This window comes from Zosterops lateralis (assembly GCF_965231275.1).
Source record: "Zosterops lateralis genome assembly, chromosome: 3".
In the NCBI taxonomy this organism is placed as follows: Eukaryota; Metazoa; Chordata; class Aves; order Passeriformes; family Zosteropidae; genus Zosterops; species Zosterops lateralis.
Window position 1 is genome coordinate 14,143,986 of NC_139764.1, and position 18,726 is coordinate 14,162,711.

Genomic DNA, 18,726 nt, shown 5'->3' on the forward strand with positions numbered 1-18,726 from the left:
CCAATTTAGTGTTCCCACTGAAACACCCCAGACCGTGTGCTGCCCTCTCACTTCCACCCTGCCTTTCCCTGATGGGAAAGGATGGAGAGGAGAACTGGGGCTATAGAAAGGTAAAGAACATGTGTTGAGACAAGAACAATTCACTGGAAACAACAATGAGATAAGAAAGCAAGCAGTAACAGCAACAATACAAATAACTGAGTGTACCAGACAGGCAAACCATCCACAGGTGATTGCTCACCACATGGAATCTGGCTCTACACCACTGCACACACAGAAAACTGGGAAATGACACCAGCCTCCCCCTGCCTTGGCTGAGGTGGAATGGAACAACCCGAGGGTCCTGGCCATGCCTCTCCTGGCTGCTGCAAAAATTAACTCAGTCTTGCCTGGAACAAGGACACGCACCTGGAGAGAAAACCTGTGCCCTGGTTCTTTGTGGCCACGCAGCAGGGTGATTGTAGTATTAAAGAATGACATTTCCAGGGCGTGATTTTTGCTCATAATGAAGTTGTGAGGTGAATCTGGGCTTAAAGTCTAGCCACAGTGTGTGTCCCAAAGGCATTCAGGTTTTGCACTCTAAAAAATTCCCAGCTTTAGGTATTAAATTTGTCATTTTCCTATTGATAGTTCTAATATAAATGTATATAAACTTTTGTGGTTTTTTAAACCAGTCTCTCCATTTGACTATTGTCTTTTATCTGGAGTGTATACAGTGCTTCTGCTGTGTTTTCCTGTCCTCTGTCTTCAGGAGACATTTTTGCTTTTATTATCTTCACATAAAAATCTTAGAAGTGTTTCCTCTCTGAAAATTACAAGTCATCAGGACAGCAGATACTGGTGTAAGTATATTATTATTTATTATGTTTAGCTTCTATAGGAGTATAGCAGGTACTCTGAGTCTGGACTGTAGTACAGTGAAATCAATAGGAAATGATTCTTAATTAATTGGGCTTCTGTTTCTAAAGTAATTCAGCACTTCCATTGAGAATTAACTCATCAGCTTCTCTTGCTAAGTAAACATCACAATAAATAATATAAACTGTTGCTTTCAGAATGTTTTGTTTTCCTGCAACTCAAAAGGAGCTTTTGTTTAAAGTTTAAAATTTTTATGGAGCTATGCCTCTGGGCATTTTAGACATAAGATGAATAAAAAATGATCTAGGGTTTTATTTAGAAAACCATTCCTGTGCATATATAGGCTTGTCATTTTGAAATGAAATTTTCATACAACTTTCAGCCCAAGGGACCACGTGGAATTGTCGGATTTAACAATTTATAAGTATTCTGCCACTCAATGGATCTGAACAATATGTCCACACCAAGCCATTCCCATACTCTTTTCATATTTACTGGGAGTTAGCACAGCATGTCTTTACATCGCTTTCTGCAATATGCAATTAATCCAGCAAAACTAGGCAACTTCACAGACCGCTAAAAGCTACTAATTAATTCTAACTTCAAACACCCATAAAGACACACTCCATCTGACCACAATGAATCTTGCAGCTAGCATTGCTATTTGTCGGTGGAAAAAACAACTTCCAAATTGTCACGTCTCTTCAACAATGTGGTTCCTTCCCAAATTTTCAGTGCTGTGCTCTTTTCAGGCTGCCAGGTAGGAGTGAATGAGCTGGCTCATACACACAAACCCAGCCTGTTTCTTCCTTGCAACCCAGCCCTCGAAAGCCAGCGCGGTTGCGTAAGGATCTGTGCTCATACAGCATCCGAGATGCAGTTTACTCTCACCTCCCTCCTTCATCCCGTTCCTCCGGGTCCTGCTTTTTCATTTGTGACAGCGTGCTTAGATCGTGTGGGATGCCAGAGGGCGGGGGAAGAGGCCCGGAGCGAAATCCCAGAGCTAACTTTGCACATCGGCTGCCACCCCATGAGCACCATCTAGCTGACTCCTAACACAACAGCACGGCAGGATGAGCAGCCACTGAAACCCACTGAAGCAAGTTTGCCATGCTACAGCTCGGTGATGTAAGCTATAAAAATACTGGGAAGCACCTGGGAGCCTGATATCCATATAAACTGCTTGCCACAAGCACATCTGGTTCTTTCACTGTGCAGTGACGTGGCAAAAGTATCATCTGCTCTGGGGTGTCAGCACAAAGCAGGTTGCACAGGTCTGAGGATCAGAGGTTCTCACCTTTTGTACTCCATAAATATCAAGGGCATTGCATTGCATTTGTTATCAGCTGATCAATGCTCTGTAAAGACAGTGCTGAAGCCCAAAAACCTTCCTTTGCCTGTGTGGTTCTTCACTGAGAAACAGCATTGAGAAACTATTTATATAGTTTTTCTTCAAAAACAGACTGTAAAGATGACTTAATTACTTCTTGCATAGTCATTTGGAAAAGAAAAGTTCTGACATGTTCAGAAAGGGCTTTTACTCCCTTTTGAAGGAAAACAGTTCCCTGGGTCATGGGGTCTTTTGTGGAGGGGCATAGTTTGTGGTTGGAGGTTTGTTATTCAGATCTTACCTTTCCAAACCTGATGTAAAAATCTTGCTGAAGAATTTCCCTGGAATGATGACAGCCTGCCATTATTGAAGCACTGCCTGTTGTATCTTTGCACATCTACATAGGGATGATCTGCATTGTGGAAATGAGGAGATCAGGGATCAACTGCACTGAATGTGACTGTGGATTATCAAATTGTGTTTTCCCTGTGTCTTTCAGTATCTGCTCATTCCTTTCTTTATATTCATAAGCCCATGGGTTCATGTTTTCTCAGGAAAAGAAAAAATTCCTGGGTTTCCTTACATGTGTTCCACTTGGCAGTATTCAGTGCAGAATGGTGTTGAGAGGAGAGAGGCTGAGTGGGAATTGGGGGAATGCTGCAAGGAGGTGTGAAAGGATTGTATTTGTTATTCAGTATATGAAGAGCAGCTTCCAGTCTGACTGCTGCTCATTTATATGTTAGAAAAATTCCAATCACATTATGCATTTCCCTATGAAAATTCACATTTTAAATGAACAAAAAAAAATATTGGGCAGTGTAGCATACACCCAGTCACATGGACATTTGGTACATATAATTAAAGAATCACTTATGTGTTCTACATTGATGGGCTCTGCAGACAGTGCAGCTTGAAAATGTTTTTGTTATTAAACCCAGGAGGAGATGGAACCACCTGAGAAAGTGCAGAGTGTCAGCTCACACATCCTCAGGTGCACAAATGTCAATCTCTAAAGCTGGTTGGAAGCTGAGCATGAGGAGATAGTGATAGACTAAACCACTGGCAGTGACATTCAAATCTGTGGGGTGTTTTTAGGCTGCCTCAATGTTTTTGAAGAAAGGTTGATAAAATGTCTCAGAAAAATTGATAGGTGTTTGAATGATGGGACCAGGTTTTGGCTGATAGGGGAGCATGGTTTTGCCTTTGATAGTGCAGTGAAAAGCTGTCTGTCCTGACAAGCCCTTCTCTGGGTGCAGCTGCTCCAGTTCCTGATCTCTGCACGGTGCTGCTGGTGAATTTATGGCTTGCCCAGTGCCTGCAGTCAGCCTAAACTGTTCCTGTATTCTCTGGCCTATCAAAATCAATTTGTTGAGCACTGCTTCATTTGAGGGTTGCTCTAGTCATGTAGTAGTGGCTGTCTGCCAGCTGGTTTGAAGTGATTTTGGCAATTGTCTCCTTGCTCTGGCCAGTGTCATTGAAGCTGTAAGAGCTGGGTGTGAGTCAGTAGGCTCATCCACTGTGCTAAACTCCAGCAGACTCTTTAATTTAAACCAAGAAGAGATTCTTCAGAGCTAAGTGGTATGAGTGTTGGCAACCCCAGCAAATATATGGAGCTTGTGTTACCTTACTTATCCCAAAAACACGTTGGCAAAGCAGGTTTCTTGGGAACTGGCTCGCTCCTACCATCAAGAACATTTTTCTGCAACCTGCAGGAGAATTACTACAGGGTTGACGAAGCAGGCTGGAAAAACTTATTTTTTAAAGTCAATAAATGATAATTTATAGATGTATTCGTTGTGGAATTGATGTCTTACTTTGAGAAAAATGAATGGTGCTTCTTCCTTCACCGCTTTTTCCAAATGGCTGTTTTAAAAACGAATTTCTTCATCGCCAGCCATCCCTTAAGTTCTCTTTTAAACAGAGTTGTTGTAAGCATAAAAAATTGTGTGAAAGCCTGCAGGTGATCCTCATATTGAAAGACTGATGTGATTTTTATATTCTGGAATGCACTCCCCTAATGCCTCACCTGCAGTGTTGAATTTTTCTATGCAGGGGAAAAGAAGCAGCGGCCCTTTATAAATGGTTCTGCCTCCAGTGAACAAACTATAAACTGCATACACTGAGGTATGATGTACCTAAACATGTAAATAAATGCCTACATGCTTAAGATAACAGTTCCTCTGACTTAATTTTTTTATGTGTTGGTGTGAGAGTTATCATAGACATTGTTCCCAATCCCCTTATCTTTGCATTGTGTTCCATCCCTTATGAAGGGATTGAGTACAGATAGAGGGCTGGTGCAAGAGAATAAGGAGAAATAAAGGAGAAAAAAACCTGCTTTTTCCTCCTTATTTACATCTTGCATTCTCAGTCTGGCCTTTGGGAAGTCTACTGATTTCTCCCTACTCTGCTTGATTAAAGATAAAGTGGTAATACTGTCTGTGTTCTTCCCTCAGCTGTTATGAGGAGAAATGTATTGATATTTTTAGGTAGACAAATACAAGGACTGGGGCATGTATGTTCTATTCTCCTAGGGAGGCAGTCACTTATACACATTTAGGGAGCAAAGACTCGGTAAAATATGAAACCTCTATGAATTTATTCCTTTTAATTGTATTTTATATTGTATTTTTGAGTACCTTCTTGTAAAATGGTACACAATCTTTAATTAATACAAGACTAAAGGTCTCCTTTGGATTTATATTCTAAGTATTTGCATAAATTTTCCTCCATAAAACCATTTTATTGGCAAATCAAAATGCACACTCAGATGCACATTTCAGAGCTTAATTTTGTAAACAAGGCATCATACTATGCTCTCAGTGAAGTTGATATAACTCTATGGTAACATCAGTAGATTTACTTGAGATTTAGAGCTGGGTAACTGAGAGCTGCATTTGGCCTAAAGACTCCAGAGTGACAAGCATGTCATTAGTTATTTGCCCAGTGAGTGTAGTCTACCCAGAATATCTGCAGCTTGATAAAAAAAAAAAATATGCCAATCAATTTTTAGTCTGCTTTAACATCTGCATTTTTCATTCCTAGCTCATTCTTTTGTTAGTTAAATAAGATTTTTATTTTTCTTGCATGCACATCAGGGAGCTCAGACTCTTGCTTTTTTCAGATACAGAGTCTTAGTGCTATTTTTATATGGACAAAACAAAACACCATCCATTTGGTTTAGTAGGAGATTATCTGCAGACAGAGCAGTGGTCTGATCAGGGTCTCAAGGGTTCTGAAATATTAGACTAGGTTTCAGTCTCAAGTTATTCTGTTATCTGCATCTCTGATGAGAACATGTTGAGTGAAAGGAAGACCTTATAAATTGCTTCGCAGTTTTAAGATTACTGCAGAAATTCCCAGCTGATAAATAGTGTATTGTGACTGCCAGTCAACTGCAAAAGACTACATACACATATCCTACGTGTGCCTAACCTTAATGTTTGATAAGTAACTGCTTTCCTTTATGCATGGCAGAGAGATTTCTGTTGTTCAAACTGCAGAATACAGTCGCCTGCCTCAGACTGGAGCTAAGTTTCCTACTACTCTTTAATCATTTGGTAGCTCTGGCTGCCTAACATTATCTGACTTTCAATTTTTCTTCCAACAACGTAGGCTGGGACTTGGATTTTTAATTTATTTCAGGCACTGAAACAAATATACCGAAGGGACACAAAATTTTAAATTTCAAATTATATGTAGAGGCTAGAGGTAAAATCATTAAACTATTTTGAAAACTTCAAGATGAAATCCTCTGAGTGTTTTGTTAAAATATATAGAGGCTACTACAGGCTAATGAAAACATGCTTGAAGTGCCTACTAAGAATCCTAGGTGGAATAAGTATTATAGCCTCATGTTCTGAAATATAGAGTTGATACAGAACCATTATAAACACAGTGCATTAGCACATCCAGAACTAATGGTGACCTTTGCTTTAAACACTTCTTGCTGAATTTGAAATAACATTTTTGATGGGAAACAGATTGTTTTTTCCCAAGGAGGAAGAACACTCAGGCACAAGAAGATAGGGGCCAACCTTTGCTACCAGAGCTGGTTGTAGAAAAGGCAACAGATCCTGAGATTTAATCCAGGGTCATATCTGGGGAAGTTGTTGGCTCATAATTTTGAGAATGTTTTTCATCAAGCAGGCATTCTAAAAAAAGTATGAGGGGGAAAAAAAAGAAAATAAATTAATGACTAAAGGAGACAAGCACTATACATAGATGAGCCACTGAACGTAGAGTTGCTGTCTTTGACAGATTTTGGATTCAGTGTTGTCCTTCACAATCTTTTTATGGGAGTTTGAACTTGTGTTCAGAGTTAGTCTCAAGTATTTCCCATTCTAAACACTGCGGTTCGCATTGGAGAATGTTGGCACTAAAAGTGGCTCATCACTGGATTTCTTTTACTTTTCCTTTTTTAGATTTTGGTGCTTTTACAGTAACTCTCCAGCTTGGGCACTTCCAGGAAAATGCAGCACAGTAAGAGCCCTGGGGTCAGCTGGGATCTCCTAGCAAGTCAGAGATCAGCACCAAGACAAAGATCTCAAGGATCCCTCTCTCCTGCAGTAGTCTGTCCTTGCCTGCTCCAAGTTAAAACAAGGAGAAATTGTTGAGGACCAACACCCAGCACATCAACTGCATTTTCTCAAAGTGAGTTTCTCTTACCAGTGCCTCCAGCTGTCTCAGTCTGCATACTTCTCACTTCTTAGACCCACAGCACTTACCTGGCATCAAAAGTGTTTATGCAGGGCCTGATTCCTTCCCTGTTGTTTAACCTGTGGCCTCAGCAGAAGTGGCAGGGGATGACTGCTGTTTTGGAGGCTGGCAGAAGCCCAAAAGGGCCACACAGGCTGTGATCTGATGGCAGAGCAGCAAATGCTGTGCTGGAATTAGGATGGGTATCTTGAGAAATAATATTAATATTTTGATCACAATTAGCATCCTGTACACCTTTGGTTTGAAAAATAAAAAAAAAGCTGGAGGGAGAAGGGAGAAAAAGAGGGAACATTTCACAGCTACTTAAGCTGTGGTATGATGGCTCAGCTTTCAACCTGTCCTGTGATAATAACTTCTGAAATGGAGAAAAACACTGTAAAAATGATTGGACAAAGTGTGTGTATTGCTTGTTACACAAAGGGCTATTATTTCTCACTGCATGTGTACTTGCCATTAGAAAAGTTTTAAGGATAATATAAAAAAAAAAAAAAAAAAAACCCTAGATGACAGCTGCCAAAGGCATTTTAAGACTAACTAGCATAATTGTACTTCCAGATGGAGGGATATTCTGAAACAACTTGCTATTCACTGACCTTAGGGAGGTGGTGATGACGTGTTCAGCCCCTGGAAGAGGCATTTACTTCTTCCTTCAGTAAGTGTACCTCTAATCCTTCCCCTCTTGCCAGTTTATTGCCACAGAGGTGACACTGGCCGGGCATCTGGAGGGGGCTGTTTGTCTGGTTTGGGAAGATAAGGTTGCATTGTGGAGGATGCTGAGCAGGGCAGGAAAATTGAGACAAGGCAGTTGGGCACCAGCTACAAATACAGTGAGGTGAGCACAAGCACTTGCTTCTTAAATGAATCCTCATGTTTGCAAACTGACTAAAAGCTGAGCTGTCCTCTTTGTGGAGGTGAGGAGCAGGGCAGACTAGGACTCCACTGAAGATTATAAAGAGCAGTACCTTTTTGATAGCCAGGAGTTTAGATATGATTGTTCTGCTGGGAGAAGCTTTTCTGGTAATTGTGGGAAGGTGAAATCCTGTTCTCAAAAATCCCTTCTGTGTTGCCTGTTTATCCTTTCAGATAAAAGGCTCTTCTTCATTTCCAAGGAAAGCCCCTGTGCCCCTTGACATACAATTATACTGATTGCCTGCAAGTAGCCTGTTTTTAAGGACATACTCTTTGATCATCTCTGTGTGAGCAACCCAAAGATTAAATTAATTCCTGGACACTTAGCATCAGACATTTAGGTAATTTTTGAGATGAAGCAGTGCTGATGCCTCAGCATCCTTCTTGCATTTATTCTGCCCTGCCTTTTGCCTTTGAGGAGGGCAGTACTGGCTGGTCACTTGCAGTTGTTCACCAACATCCTGCATCAGGTGCCAGGCATGAACAGGGGCAAGCACAAGGAGCAGTGGGATTTACCTCCCCAGTTGTGGTGGACATAACTCCTACTGAGAGCAATATTTCTTCTGCAGTGATAAGATTTCAGAGAAGTGTTATTTGTGGATATCATGGTGCATTCCTAAAAGTTATATCAGTCACTCAGTTCTCTGAAAATATAATTAGTTAGGATTTTAAGGGAGCTGCACTCATGAAGCCTGTACCTTCTGGAATGAGAGAAATATGTACAAAATATTCATTCATGCACATGGCTTCTAAATGGTTTATCTTTTTCATCAGTGTGTTGTGGAAACTACTCTGCTGACAAGACTTCCTGCTCTGCTCTCTGTATCTCATGGACAAAAGGGAGTGTGTCATTGGATGTTCTCAAAATGTTAGGGAAGGGAAACATAAGGACCTCATTAACCTACAATAATTAATGATCAAAAAAATAGAGGATTTTTTAGTAGCATAGCATTGGAAAATAATAGACATTTCAAGAAGCCAAGCCCTCTGTAATTCCATGTTTTGAGTATTAGTTTTGTTTTTGAAGTGTTACAACTGGCAATATAACGTTAAGCAATGCTAGAAACAAGTGGCTTGAAAACAATGCAGGAAGTCTTGGAGCTTTCTGTAGTCTTTTTAGATATTAAGCTGTAGAAGCATAATGGCAATCTTCTACAGAGCTATATATTTATAAATATATAAAGTTTTAAATCATTATTTTATACTTTGCACAGGCACCAAGAAATGCAGTCATGTTTTGTTGTAATACTTAAGTTCCTTGAATAGTGTAACAGAAACAAAACTGAAGGTATAATTTTGAGCTGATATTCAGATCTCCCACTAAGGCAAATGCATTTGACTTTGAGTTGTAAGGTCTTTATGTAGATTTGCAAGTTTTTTGCTGAAAATAAAACAGATATCCTTAAAATACAAAATTTTTGGTGCAAGATAGAGTCCAGCATCATCTCTGTCTGCCATGAATTGTGCCTCTCTTAAGGGCCCTTAGTGTGATCCTGTAAGAAACTTCTTAGGAGATGTGGTCATCTGAAGGATACTGCATAAAACATTAGCAACAATAAAAATTGTCAATTGCAATGATCTTGTCCTATATTCTGATTTTGATTTTATGATGAAGATGCATATCTTCATAGCTATGCTGTTGATATATTTAATCACAAACTACAACATTTTCAAAGATTAAAGAGGTTTCTAAATCTTTTCTAAAGCACCTTTGAAAAAAGGCATCAATGAACCTAATGAATAGTAAATGTCTGAATCTATAATGCATTTCTAAAAATTACAATACCATTATAGTATTGGTGTCTTTTAACAAAGCATAAGAGAAATGTGAAGATGAATTTTAATATAATTTTATTCTTCAATTAAAATATTCATAATCACCTTGCATTATTTCAACTCCCTGATCATTACGAAAAATGTAAATTCTTTCAGTTCTCTTATTCAGATTACACATAGGAAGGACAGCGTATTGAATCCTACTGTGTACTGAATGACCACAGACAATTTTCCTGGGAGTGTAGCTCCAGCCAGGATTCTAAATTTGGCTTCAGTATTCTAATTAAAATAGGCAGACTTTCCTACACAAAAAAATGGCAAGGGCCAGAATCCTCGTGTATGGCTTACCCTCAAAATGAGAATTATTGCAATGGTGTTCCACATTTTATAACATGTGCATTTATTCCATTATTTTGCCACCCTCACAGTTCTACATCTCATCTTTATGAAGTTTTATGGACTGTATCATATGGATGACCCTAGATTTCATTCCCTACTTCTCACTGCATTTAGAGAAAGGCTAGAAAATGATGTTCATAAATAGGGCTGATGGGACTGTTAAAACTCTTTTTGGACTGCTGATATTCACAGAGCTTGCTCCTTGCAAATGACTTTTGCTTTCTGCTGCTGTGTCCATTGCTAACTCATTTTCAGTTTTCATGCTTTCCAGCTCTCTTTCTACCCAACCCATCTTTCAACCTCTAAGATTATTCTTTTTCTTTGCCTTTTGAGGACTTCTTGTTGTCACCATCCTGGCCTTTCTACCCTCTGAACCCACACTCCTGACCTTACTGATCTGGATTTTCCCAGTTGTTTCATTTCATTTTGCTCCTGTGCTTTCTCCTTCTTCTGTCAGGGCAGCAGAACAGCTCCCTGTGTACCCATAACACACCTCAGACACCACCAGGAGCTGAGTCTGTGCTGAGCACACCAAAACAGGGCTGATGGAATGTGCACTCATGTCCCCAGACAAGGAGTTGGATGAGATGCTCTGAGAAGGGGGAAGCTTTCAGAGAGGTATCTGCAGGTTTTGTGTTCTGTCACTGTCTCTCACCTGAAAACATGAAGCTACACAGAATAGCAAAGAGGCAAAGAGTAACTGGTTTGTGTAGTTGGCTCACTTCTGGTATAGGACTCCCTGGGAAAGCGCCCTTAGGGACAAGATTTTTTAGGGATGTTTTCCATAAGATGCAAAAGCTCTTGATCTCCAGGTGTAAGAAAACAGGAAAGGAAGGCAAGAGTCCTGCTGAGTCGGGACTAAAGGGCAAGAAGGAAATGCACAGGCAGTGGAAGCAGGGACGGGTGACCTGGGAAGAGTCTGGAAACACTGTCCAGTTGTGTAGGGATGGAGTCAGGAAGGCCAGGGCGTGAATGGAGCTGAACTTGGCAAGGCATACAAGGAGTGACAGGGAAGGCTTCTACAGGTTTGTCTTTCAGAAAAAGAATGTGTCAAAAGGAGCAACTTCCCACCTCCCCCAAAATGAGCAACGCAGGTAACAAGATATAAGACTGAAGTACTCAAATATACTTTGCTCAGACCACCTCTCTTCCTGGGGTAGAGGGCAGGGGTGGAACAGGGGGAGGGAGAGATATGGCCCAGCCTGGGGCTTGGGATACCAGAAATCTCAACATCAAGAAGATAACTGATACAGGCTTGAGTCACTTTTGCTTTTTCATAGAGACAGAGAGTAGAGGCCTGGGCAGGAGAGATGGAATCACTGATCCAGGATGTGGAAAGCTTTTAGCAGTGGTGACCATCCTTGAATAGACTGTGCCATGCACATCCATTTCTCCTAAAAACCCTTCTCCTAGAAAAGGATAGTTTGTCCTAGGAAAGGCCTTTCCTGGGGCAGAGGCACCAGTGAGTGAGAGGGAGGAAAACTTCACAAAGCACAGGGAAACAGATGTACAACATTTTTTTTTCCAGTTTAACTTTTCTTTCTTTAATTTGTTTAATTAAGGAAAGGGGTGGAGGAAGGGACTGGAATGATTTATCTTCATAACTACTAAAACATGCATTCCAGCACTCAAGATGGACTATGCCACCTGAGGAAACAACATACCTGAGTCTACAGAGTCTGAAAAGATCTGAGGGAATTGGCTGATGTAGGGTCCAAGCCACTCTCCATGATATTTGAAAAGTCATGGCAGCCAGGTGAAGTCCCCGGCAACTGGGAAAAGGGAAACATTGCACCCATTTTTATTAAAGGAGAGAAAGGAGGACCCTGGCAGGTCCTGAGACCTGTCAGCCTCACCTCTGTGCCTGGGAAGATCATGGAACAGCTCCTCCTGGAAGCTGTGCTAAGGCTCATAGAGGACAGGGAGGTGGCTGGGGACAGCCAGCAGAGCTTCACCAAGGACAGGTCCTGCCTGACCAACTCAGTGACCTGTGATGGAGTGACTGCATCAGCAGAGAAAGGAAGGGCTATGGATGTCATGTATGTGGATTCCTGTAAGGCCTTGACACATTCCCATACAACATCCTTTTCTCTAAACTGGAGAGATGTGGATTTGACGCAGGGATGAAGAATTGGTTGGATGGCTCCATCCAGATAGCAGTCAATGGCTCAATGTCCAGTCAATAATCAGTGAAAGGTGGGGTCCACATTGGGGCCAGGACTGCTTAGTGTCTTTATCAATGACATAGACAGTGGATTTGAGTGCACTTGATAACTGTCAGACATCCTTTCTAACCCAAAATATTCTATGATTCTATGACTGGTACTGTCTATGGTGTGTTCCTCTGAGTTGGGTACACTGTCCAATTTGCTTTAGGCACCATTGGACAATGTACCCAACTCAGAGGAACACACCATACACCCTGCAAACTACTGAGCAAAAATTCAGGGTTTACAATTTCCTTTCCCAAGGAAAGAGAGTTTACCAGCTAAAGCTGTGCTAAATTATGGAAGAGAAAATCAAGTGCTATAATTGTGGGTGTTTATCACAGTTACAGTTTTCTTCTATTCATAGAAATTTGATTTGAACAGGGTAAATCTGTGCCCACAATACAAATGAGATCATCTTCAAACAAAGTAAATGAAAGCGGCACTTTTTATGGCTTTGTTTTATAACTGTTCTGCTTGAGGAGTTAGTCTTAAGTTTCATTTTTTCTCTTATACTTTCACATTAAATCAAACACAGTATAGTATAACTCTTCAATTAAAACAGGGCTTTGGGGTTTTTTCAGTAGGAAAACACAATAGAAAAGCTTGACTGACCACTTGTCACGGTAACTGATTTGTGGAACAGGTAGGAAAAACATTGAAGGATGGTGTTAATTCCAGCTAATGTCTGGAATTGTCATTCTGTCATTGATACAATGACAAGTCCCTGCAGTTTAATTCTTTTGTTGTGGTAGTACAACGAAAGTACTTCTCAGAAAGCCCAAACACCTTTACGCCACTCGAATAACATCCCTTTTAAGGAGCTGGATGTTTCCATCAGTCTGTTCCCCAGTGAGGGAAGCTCTTAGATGGGAGAGAGCTGATGTACAAACCCGTGCTTAGCCTGCTATGTACTGACTGCTGGATGGATAACCAATCTGTCAAAACCATGCATAGCAGGGAAAGGACATGCTAAAATGTGATGTACATAAGCTATATTCCACTGAAAGATGAGACAAGGATTAGTTAGCTTCCTCTGGGGATGAGGAATCTGTAACAAGAGCTATTGAACTTTAGAGTCCTTGCTGTCTTCCCCAGGTCCTAGTGGCAGCTAGACAGCAGCTTTCTAGGAAAAGGCAACTGGAAAAAGCTGGTGGGAGACCTGTAGAGTCACTTCCTCCCTTCACCAAGCCCCTTACTCTTTCCCCTTTTCCCCTCCTCAGATTGTAAGTAACTTAATCTGTAAACATTTATGCAAGCTCAGTCTTCTGGGATTGGAAAACAGTTCCCAGCTGGGTAGAAACTTGCTAAGCCTTCAGGAGGAAGGGCAGCATGTGCTCAGTTTCTAAGCAAAGCCAGTTTTATAATTTTAGGGTAAATGGACACAAGCAAGAGTTTTTCAAAATTGTTTTTGTTGTGTGGTCGCTTGAACCCAAAATGTTGTTGCTGGACTGCCTCTGGTTTATTGGTCTGACCCCACATTGGAGCTCACTAGGCCACATTTGACCTGCTACCTTAAGGAAGAATAGGGATTTCATCATGATGCCCAAAACATTGAGGATGCTGGGAACCAGCAGGAAACTGGGAGAGCATCACAATTAGAGCTGCAGCAGGGCTCCGGAAAAGCCCTGTGTTCAGTCAGGCCTTTGAATACCCTCCCAGAGAATCAGCATGTGCAAAAACTCTCTGGAACAACCCAGCAGCACAATTCTCATTTTAAGATGATTATCCAGAGGAGCAGGAGGTGATAATAGCTGGGCGACAGACGAAAAAGCAATAAAAATTTCATGGGACCAGAGAAAGCTGAAAACAGAGCATGACCCTAGTCCCTGGGCACTCCTATTCACAATTGCAAATAGGAGATGGCAGCCCTTGGTTTTCTGAAGCTTGATCTCTCCACTGTTTGTGCATTTATATTGGTGGAGAAATTAAGCTCCATTATCACTTGGATGTGCCGCTGTTTTGCTGTAGCCTGTGAAGCTGACTACAGTGTACATGAGGACAGCTTTACCTACTGGGTTTCAGTTGCCTGAGATTGCCAGATTAGAAGGTTGCTGGTTTCCTCTCAGACCGTCACGAGAAATTATGCAGTGGTTGGCGCCTTAGGTTGAGGAGAGCAGTCGTGGCAAGAGGGCACATCTGCTTCGTCTCTGCCCTCTCCTACCCAAGGAGCTGCTGTCTGGTCTGCCTGCACTGATTCTTGTTGGCAGGACTTTAACCCAAGGTGACCTCTGCTGTCTGAGGGAAACTCCAGTGTTGCTTTTGTCTGTTTGTTTTTCACAGATGGTAAACATCTAGAGTGTACCATTATATGATTTTGGAAATCACTTGTATGCTTAGTTGTGAGTTAGTCACTCATATTTTCTTGTTCTCGCTATTATTTGATACAATACCTTGTTAAGAATGTTAGATGTGGAACTAATGAGAAGAAACTGTATTTTAAAATGAAGACAACTTGCTGCTTAGTCTGGTAGGATGAGAGCCTAAACATTCTTCTCTTTCAGGTAAAAAAAATGCCTTTCATACAAATAAGGAAACTTTTACCTATTCAGTCTTCTTTTCTGCAGAATGTCTCTCCCTGGCTGACCCATGCTGCTATGCTTTTGTTATAAATCATAGCCAGAGTGGGAATATCAAACTGTGATATACAGCTCTATTCAAATCACACTCGCTTTTCTACCTCTGAGGAGCTTGCTTGTTAGGGAGACATGTGAGTTATAAATAGGACAACATATAACAAGGTTCGTTGCAAAGACATGCCAGAAAATATTTTCGCTGTGGGGAGAGAATCTTTTAAAAGAGCCTTTTGATTTTTCTACATTCCTTCTGCAGTTTCCAGACTTGAATATGCAAAGACTCAACCTGGGCAGTAGGAATGAACTTTTCTGGACTTGCTGCTTCTTTGCCCTGCTTTGCCACCGACCTTAATGCAGCATTTCAGTTTGCTCACCTGCAGAAGGAAATTGTCTCAAACTAGATTATAATTTGAGGATCTGTCCAGAGCCAACATGAGACAGGATTACCACACAAGACAAGGGCTATCTCCATCAGCATAAAACATCTTTGAAGGCATTTGAAGCTTCATCATTCCAGAAGCAGAGGAGAAAGCTTTTTGTGATTTGAAGTTAAATTCTTTAACCAATCTTCTCTTTCTCCTGTGTAATAATTTTGGAGGTCAAAACTTGTCCATTTTATAATTCTCCTTTTCTCTGCTGTGACTGATACCACAGTCTGAGCTACGGAGAAGAAAGGAGGGGAGGAAAAGATGGTCTTAATGCCTGACTCAGGGTCAATGGAGCATGGGTATAGTTATTACCTGGGACAGTTTAGCTGTCACAGTGAACTTTGTCACAAACCAACCACTCTGCAAACATAGCCCACCGTAAGGTTTATGGCAATCACACTGCACAAGAACAGTATAAAATTTACTTCATAAACAGCTCTATTAGATGATGGACAGTGAGAGGTATGGTCCTGACATTGCCACTGGTTTGCTGAGTGATCCTGAACTTGTTACTTTATTTCTCTGGGGTAGTTTCCCCCTCACTCTGTATTTTGTGAATCTTGACATGAAGGATGACCTCTTGCTCTGTATTGGCGTTGTGTCAGTCTTAACTGGTGTCTTACCTGTGGTCTCCCAGTGCTGCTATAGTCTCCTAATTCCTCATATTCATAGCAATCCTGCTACTGTTGAATGCAAAACTACATCATTATATTACTACTAATAGATCATTCAAACATTGTTTTTCTGAGGTTTTCAAAATTTTTGTATGAAGCAGTAAGTAGAAGATGGGAATTACTGAAAGTTTTCTAGATCATCTGGGGATGTGAAGGAAGTAAACATAAATCATGGAACAATAAAATCTTAATTTTTAATGCTTTTCCTTTTCCTACTTTAGTGATGGATTTTATTCCTTCTCCTTAAAGTTCTAGTGGAAGTCAGCTATTACACACAGCCTCCATTAGGAGAACATACTTTGTTGCTATAGCAATTCTTCTCACAGATATTTTATTGCACTTAGATGCTGCTGGGGGAAAAAAAAAGCAAAAAGCAAAAAGGCAAAACCAAGGCACAACAAAAAAAGCATCTTTGCCCTCCTCACAAATGGTCAGCCTACCTGATCTCTTATTTCTGAGCAACTTTAACTGTATCTCAGAGCAATCTATATTCTGGTAAACACTTTGTGTGAGGCACTATCTGGGAAGGTTTATCGTTGCTTTATAAGTGGCATACGGCACACAGCAGGACACACTGCAGCACAGTGTCTGACATAGCAGCTATAGATTACTGGGAAGATAAATTCATCCTTTTTGATCTGAGCATTTCACCAGCTCCAATTTGAAGTCTTGATATCACCCTGTCAACCAAAGGGGATGTTTTTAAGTAAGGGAAGAGTTATCAAAGGTTTACCCAAAGTTCCTTTTAGAATGGCTTCTTCAGGAGGACAGATATATATTTACTGTGGGTGAATGTAGGGCTCATCAAAATTGCTGGGCTAAAATCCCTGTAGACATCAGGCCTCTGTTCAGCACCAGATACTGAACAGCAGCTTCGAGTTTTCTCTCTTCTGACAAAACCAGATGCCTAACTGTTCAACTAATGAGGTAAAAAAGGTCATTAATTCTGTCTCCTGTTGACTGCAGGAGGCTGAGCTCTCCCACCCAGAATGCCAGCATCCTCCTCCTGGGAATAGTCGTTCGTATGGAGACTGCCTGCACTCCCCTGGCCATGTAATCCAGTCTGGGAGCCAGGGAAACTCCTTGGGAGGGAAATGGGGAGCAGCCAAGGACAGCATTCTTCTTCCAGCCCCCGGCTCTGAAGGGAGCATCATTCTGATGGGTAAGGCACTGCTCTGAGATGGCTGTGGCCAGCGTGTTGGGGCATGTGGCCAGCACATTCCCACTGCCAAAGGAAGGACAGAATATAAGGTGAGCGGAGGTGGGAGATACTACTCCCGTTCCCTCAGCTGCCTGGGTAGGCAAAGGAAATGGGATGGGAGGGAGCAGGAGTGGTGACTCCACATATGGAGCATTGTCCTCAAGGGCCTTTTTCACCTTGATTTTTTTTAGCCTTCTGATGTTTTAATTCTTGGACTGGAGAATTCTCATGATTGTAACAAAAACAAAGACTGATATTTTGTAAATATGCATTCCTTCCAGGGGGAAGAACAAATTTATAGACTGCTGGTTTGACCAGTGGGGTCTGAGGGGTGTCAACCTTGTCCCCCCAATAGCTGGTCAAAGCCAAACTCTATTTAAACCCTGAATCTAAAAGTAAAGTTCTTTTTCTCACTCTCAACCTGACAGGTGAGTGTCCTTCATTTCGTGTCCTCTTGCGACAGTCCTTGAGATTCCTGTCTGCAGATAGCAGCACTCAAAACAAACCCAGTGTGCAGCAGCTCCTGGTTTTCTCCTTCTTTCATGTGTCCTTGCGTTACTCTGAGGTACGAGTGGGACTGGACATGGCCTGCTCCTTCTACTCCTCTGCATTGCTGCTGGGAAACACTTCCATCAGAATGGACAGGACAGCAAGCACAGCTCTCACCAACACCGGCACAGCCTCTTGCCTCCTTCTCTTCACCCGTACCACAGCTCATCAAGGAGGGCAAAAAAGAAAAAGGAGCTATTTCACAGTCCAGTGGCTGTGTGACTCTGTGTTGCCAGAGGGCAAGGGGGGAGGGCAGCATGCAAGGTCAGCTGCTGCAAGTCTGAAAGGCAGGGAGGAGAGGAGGGGCAGTCCGTGCTGCCTGCACCTCGCACTGTGCTCTCACTGCACGCAGCTCTGTCTCGCCAGGGACCTGCTGTGCATCCCCGAACACAGCCCAGGCACAGGATAATTCATTTGGAGGGAATTAGGGGCCACAGTGGCGGGATGGCACAACATCATTGAGGAGGGTATTCCAGAGGAACTCCACAGTCTTTCAAATGCAGCCCTTGGTGCTGGCAGAGCCACCTCTGTGCTGGCCATCACTGTGCTTTTGGAAATGGACAAGACTTACTGATTGATTCATTGCATGAGGAGCAACTTGAAAGCATCCAACAGCAAACCAAAAGTTAAGGCAAAGCTTGCAGCTTGTCTAGGCTTGAGTCATGCACGTGGCCAGTTCTCATCACCCAGGTCCATTAAATCAAAGTGTTCAAATTCTACCTTCTATTTTCAGCCTGAGGTTTTAATTGTGTTCATTTTGTCAGTGTACATATATTTACAAAAGATTTTGTGAATAGTCCTAACTCAGTTTTCTCGCTGTTTATAGCACAGATAGGTGTAGGTTGCATCATTACCACAACAAAGCCCTTAATAATAAGGTGATTACAGTTTTGGCAAATACTTGCAGGGTGAAATTTTGCAGGCTTGGGCTCAATCCACAGGCAGAGCTTTGGAAGCAAAATGATCTTTGAATTGCATGTGCTTCAAAGATGGATATCCGCCCAAAACACAGCATGTTGTTGTTTATTCTTGAAGTTACATGAGAATGGGAGAGCTGAGTCACTTAAACTGTCTTGTTTCATAAATCCTATAAAGATTTA